Raw genomic sequence first — 6,593 nt, forward strand, 5'->3', positions numbered from 1 at the left:
TTCTGAAAAATCAGTTGGAAGATAGACCATGAAGCTTAAGTTGAACAAATGTGCTCTCCTTTCGGAAACACTGCTGATGTAAAAGCAAAATTTGAAAGCACTAGAATTTGAAAAAGGGTCTTTCTGTGAAGATAGATTTTTATTAACACAATGTACTTTCCTTTCTGATTTTTATTACTAGAATGCCTTTTTCTGGTGGCTATTCTTTGTTGGAGTTCAATTTTCTTGGAATTTTGACATTTTTGAATTGCAGGTACCCAGATCCTTACCCTTTACTGGATCCTTACACAGTGGTTTGGCTTAAGCCTTACAAATGATTTTGTATATTAGATTATCACATGCATGATAGATTTTGATATTTGAGCTGTATATTTGTTTAGTTGTATCTTTTAGATGTTACATGGCGCAATTCAGTTGGTTTGGATTTTGATTATCTGGTCCTTGCTTATTTTGTATGTATATTGAACAGCGGCCAGCAGAGTAGCTGCAAAAGAGTTGGAACGTATAGATATCTTGTTTGGGCAATATGCGGACAAGGATGCAGAAGGCATACTAGGGTTAGTGATTATAATATTTGTTAAAATTAATAGTAAATACATTGTGATTTTCTTAAATTATTAGTGATAATTGTTTCGACTGATTATTGCTTTATTCAGTTGCTAGCTCTTTCAAAAGTCTATTTAATGAATTTAGATTTTGGTTTTGCAATTGCTAGGACTGGCAAATATATTTCATCAGGCCTTTTATCCTATCTTACAGAGCCCTACCATGAATGTCTATTCTAAGAAAAGAGTGAGAGCCCTTTCAGTTTGGCAATCTCATTTTCCTAGCTTCTATGTGTAGTCTACATTCATTATCTTCTGATTAGCCAGAGCCAGAGAGTGATATCAAAGAGAGCCTCAAGTTCCCACAGTTGGTTTTCTTGGATTATTTTATATTAAGATATTTCAAAAAGAAGATATGCTAATTACCAAATGCCACAGAATGTCAATAGCCTACTATTGGCCAGAGGCAATATTTTATTAGGAACCATTAGGAACCACCCATGTATATGTTGCATGCATTCCTGCTAAGCAGGACAACACCGTGAAGCTGTCTTTTCGTGTTTGATTTTGTATTTCATGTAATATAGGGAGGCTACTCCCAATTAGCATGCCAAAAGTTGGGGGTGACCTGTCATTGTCCACCACTCCATAACTTTTATTTGCAGAAAACTAAATTTAAACAATGGGTCATAAACCATTTTTGGATTCAAAACCATTTTCACAATGCAGCCATTGATTTTAGTTTTCACTGCTTTTCTTGTTCTCTCGAGAAGGCATTTTAAGGCAATCATCAAATTTTCGGATTCAAATTCATCTTCAAAATGCAGACATTGATTTTAGTTCTACTAGCTTTTCTTGTTCATCTCATAAAGGCATTTAAGATAGAGGTGAGGTTGCAGAAGGTCTTAGTTGAAGGTCGTGTTCTCGCTAGCCCAGGTACCAAAGGTTAGCGCTACTACAAGTATCCTTCTCTGCCATCAAATGCTAATGGTAAGGTAAAGGAAAACATGATATTCTCCCAGTAAGAGAATGTCCCAAGCCATTAAATCAAGGGCATCAGTGTCTACTTCTATTCAAACTCTCAGAGTTTGAAACATCACAATCTGAAAAGTAAAGCTCATGTTGACCTGTACTCTGTCTGAAATCATAGAAAATTTTCAGCTGTTTATTCCTAGCAAATATTGGTCTTTCCAGAACATCTTGAGAAAAGGTAATTTCTCCTTTGTAATGGTTTCAAGCAAGTCAGTTGTTCTTATAGTCTCCATGAACGATTTCTCTGTGTATGATACATCTCTTTGTTCAATGAAGGCTGCATGTGGTGTTTCTACTTTGTTATGATAAGGTTTATTTTGGCAACCCTCTGACCATAGAATCAATCAAAAGGAGTGTCATCCACATTTCTTACTAAGAAGCAACCACCACTGGTTTCTATTAGAAGAAGACAGTCCCACTGGCTGAACATACTCCCTCAACTCATACACAGATAATTTAATATGCTATAATCATTCATCATAACATCCCTTGAAATCTTGGAAAAGTAAACTGAAAACAACTCTATAGAAGGTATCATTTCCCAGCCATGCAATCATTCGTCATGATTACACTTGAATGAGGTTAGGGTTAGATTCTATAATTGGTAAAAATATCCCTCAAGTACTTAGCACAATGCCAAGTTCTATGTATATGTGTAACCATATATCATTGTCAGATTTCAGGTGTACCTTACATTACAGAGTAGAAATAGAAACTCTGCCATTACAACCAGCTATTTGAAGTAACATATCATACTCAGATTTGAGGTAAAACCCATGTAAAGATGCATGACAGGGTAGCACAGAGTAGGGAATAATTCTAATCAAAGGAAACATTCCCCTTGTCATACAATAAACTGATATGTTGCCAATATTATGCACAATTTTCTTTAGTACAAACATGGTGAGGCAAATGCAGAAAACAAGTGAGAACAATCAGATTGCTATGGGGCTAGCCTGTATGCTGCCCCTAGCATCTACAAAATACATACAACATCCTCTATACCAGGTATATGAGAACTTTAAGAATGATTGAGTAGAAAACAACTAAAATCACTCCAGATTCCCACTGCCAAATGCATTGGAATGAGGTGCCTACATTAACTGTACTTATGCATGGAAAAGTACTCATAATAGACAAAGGATCATAGGATTGCTATGCTGAGCTCAGTATGAACCCTACAAATTTGGCATTATCTTTTTTTTCTACAATTGAGAATCTTGGGCATTCCAAAGAGGATAAGTAGGAATTATCAAATTTAGAAATAGTCCATAAATACAACCATGAAGGCCATTATTAAAATAAGGACAATTAAGAATTGTTTGCCACGCCTCCTTTTTAAAAGGAAGCAGCGGCAGTTGCTAAGAAGTGGGTATGATTGATAAAACACATACGCCCAGGCTGAAGCAGGGGCCTTTTGTAATTTATCAAATAAAGGTACATGAATGAAGGTGCTATGTTGTATGAACCTGCTACCCAGACATAGACTCAGACATTCAATCAAACAAAGGAACCTGCATCTTGAGGCTCCTGCATATAGAGCTTTGGGGTTGATATTCATGCGGAGCTTCTGGGGTTGGGAAGGAGAGGTGGGTAGCTGTATGCAGTGTAACTTCTCAACATTCATTTGATGTTTTTCAATACAACAGTTTCTGAAATACCGCCCATACTGAAGCAAGGGCCTTTTGTAATTTATCAAATAAAGGTACATGAATGAAGGTGCTATGTTGTATGAACCTGCTACCCAGACATAGACTCAGACATTCACTCAAACAAAGGAACCTGCATCTTGAGGCTCCTGAATATAGAGCTTTGGGGTTGATATTCATGCGGAGCTTCTGGGTTTGGGAAGGAGAGGTGGGTAGCTGTATGCAGTGTAACTTCTAAACATTCATTTGATGTTTTTAAATACAACAGTTTCTGAAATACCTTGACCTTAGAAACTTTGAAAAGCCAAATAGGATGAAGGTGCTATGTTGTATGAACTTGCTACCTAGACATAGACTCAGACATTCAATCAAATTTCCATAACTTTTATTTGCAGAAAACTAAATTTAAACAATGGGTCATAAAGCATTTTTGGATTCAAAACCATTTTCACACTGCAGCCATTGATTTTAGTTTTCACTGCTTTTCTTGTTCTCTCGAGAAGGCATTTTAAGGCAATCATCAAATTTTCGGATTCAAATTCATCTTCAAAATGCAGACATTGATTTTAGTTCTACTAGCTTTTCTTGTTCATCTCATAAAGGCATTTGAGACAATCATAATACTTCTATAATTGTTTAATTAACTTAAGTTTCTAGAGTATAATATAACCTAAAGGCTCAAATAGTACCAAAATAATTGTTTCATATCCTAGGCACAGTGACCTAGTTTTATTTTGAGAGAACAAATGTAATGCAAGGTGTTATAATATTGATTTAGCAGATTTGTGAAAATTATTTAGCTTGAATGCACATTTAGGTGTAGTAGTGAAAAATTCAAATTCTTGAAAATTTTGACTAACATCCATTACACCAGCAGCAAAAATCTAGTGCTCCATCTATTTGTATAAACCCCATCACCAGTGAAAAAAGTAGTGCTCCATCTATTTGTATAAACCCCATCACCAGTGAAAAATCTAGTGCTCCATCTGTTTGTATAAACCCCATCACCAGTGAAAATAGACATTGTTCGAATAGATGGTCCATGGTTTCTTTGCTAGCACAATTTGTCCATTCTAGGGTTCTTCAACCCCCATTTGCCTTGCAATTTGAGTCCACTTTATGAGCTCCACCCCATCTGAGGACTGATTTATAGCCCATAAATATCTATAGTTGAGCTTCTTGATCTTTTTTAGTATACCTTTTGGGATCTTTACTATAGTCGACCAGAAAATTGGTATGCTCTTCTAGCCTCCACTTTCTTAACTATCCATGGCGAGTTGGCAGAGTTATGTGTTCAATTTTAGATAGAAACCCAAATATTTCAAACTGTCATGAGCATGAATCTTTCTAGTATGTGTGACCAAGAGAAGAAATGTTCCTTATTGTTCTTGAAAGGAAAAGGAGAATGTTGTCAATAAACAAGAGATGTCATATAAGAATATGTTTGTAAATATTAACACTAGGTAAATTGCCATTCGGTATTGCATCTTTAACCAATTTTCTTAGGATTTTTGCGATGGGCAAAAAGATTAAAGGGATCAATGTGCATCCTTGTTGAAGGCCTTTGGATGTGAAACCTAGACTTCTTAAATAGACTAAATAAAATTCATATGTCCGCCCGCAATTATTCAGGGGAAATCAAGCCAACTTGAATTTCTGTGTCAGGGAATAGTCTCTTGGTTCTTTGTGGGGGCTTTTCATTGAATTCTGGGACGCACAATCCAGATTTGTTTCCAGAAGTTATGAATATGGTGATGCCGAGCGTCCTCCGCTCCAAATTTATCTCTCTATATCTCCTCTTGGAAGTTGGACAATATATCTGTTTTTTCAAATGTTAATCAATTATATACACTATTTCCAAATATTCAATAGCTTAAAAAATCCGAGTGCTCTTGAATCTGTATTCTATGTCGATGCCCAGCTCTTCAATTTGGCTTTAATTTGGCCTTTGTTTTTCTTTTTTTCTTTGTTCCAAAGGGGGATATGCATTTTTTTTTCATCGTAAGTAGTATTATGATTTGGAAAGTGCCGAGGGCCACTCTGATTGCAATGAGAAAAATGTTAGGAGGCAATGATTTGAAAAGTAACTAGGGTTATCTGAATCATTATGGGCAAAATCTTGAGTAACTGAATTGGTTTACTCTTTGTTGAATGGTAAGTGTGGCTCCTTTGCATTGACAATCTATTCTGAACAGAAGGGGTTTTCTAAATTGGCTTTCCATGGTAATGTTGATGTTTAATATATCATGGGAATTCTGGCTTCTGAGTTCAGATTTTTTCCCAGAAGTTATGAAGATGGTGATGCCGAGCGTCCTCCAGTCCAAATTTATCTCTATATATCTCCTCTTGGAAGTTGGACAATATATCTGTTTTTTCCAAATGTTAATCAATTATATACACCATTTCCAAATATTCAATAGCTTCAAACATCTGAGTGCGCTTGAATCTGTATTCTGTGTCGATGCCCAGCTCTTCAATTTGGCTTTAATCTGGCCTTTGTTTTCTTTTTTTTCTTTGTTCCAAAGGGGGGTATGCATTTTTTTTCATCGTAAGTAGTATTATGATTTGGAAAGTGCCAAGGGCCACTTTGATTGCAATGAGCAAAATGTTAGGAGGCAATGATTTGAAAAGTAACTAGGGTTATCTGAATGATTATGGGCAAAATCTTGAGTAATTGAATTGGTTTACTCTTTGTTGAATGGTAAGTGTGGCTCCTTTGCATTGACAATCTATTCTGAGTGGAAATGGTTTTCTTAATTGGCTTTCCATGGTAATGTTGATGTTTAATATATCATGGGAACTCTGGCATCTGATTACTGCCCTCAAAATCAAAATCTTCCTCTAATAGCATCACGGAGAACTCTGTTAGATTTAGGTTGTTTCAACGCACTCTTATCAATGTTTTATGGATACAGGGATCCTGGTCTGGTTAAAAGAATTGGAGCTTCAGTGAAGATGGCAAGAGTTTTGAAAAGCTACATCTGGGAAATTATGAGTGGTTAAGATATGGGCAAGCACTTGAGCATGTTTGAAACTTTGCATCAGGTTTGGTAGAACTTGGTCATGAAAAAGGAGAGTGTGTCGCCATTTTTGCTGAAACTCGATTTCAGATTTCTAGATTTATAGTAGGTCCTTTCCAGATGATATAACATGCTTTCTATTTGGCTTTGAATACTGTAATTAAGCTCATATCACTCTATTACAACACGTGTTTATTGGCAGGGACTTGCTGCTTCGCAGCGTATCTTGTTTTCAAGTTGTTTCTTGTAAATAGGTGGGAGTTGAGCTCATTGAATATACAGAGAATAAGGAAAGCTAATAACATTAGGTTTATTGTAAAATGATACTAGACAATGTGACATATTTT

At 36.0% G+C, this 6,593-nt stretch overlaps 1 long non-coding RNA gene across 1 annotated transcript; it reads left to right on the forward strand.

Annotated features, from left to right (window-relative positions):
* The first annotated feature begins 299 nt into the window (after positions 1 to 299).
* LOC149161320 (uncharacterized) lies at positions 300 to 6,231 on the forward strand. Its single transcript, XR_016261498.1, has 2 exons — positions 300 to 557; positions 6,142 to 6,231. It is a non-coding gene; the product is annotated as an uncharacterized LOC149161320 (long non-coding RNA).
* The last annotated feature ends 362 nt before the right edge of the window (positions 6,232 to 6,593 follow it).

The sequence above is a fragment of the Pinus tabuliformis genome, chromosome 5_2 (genome assembly GCF_031772625.1).
Source record: "Pinus tabuliformis cultivar Carrire ecotype Pingquan chromosome 5_2, CPIR1, whole genome shotgun sequence".
Lineage (NCBI taxonomy): Eukaryota > Viridiplantae > Streptophyta > Pinopsida > Pinales > Pinaceae > Pinus > Pinus tabuliformis.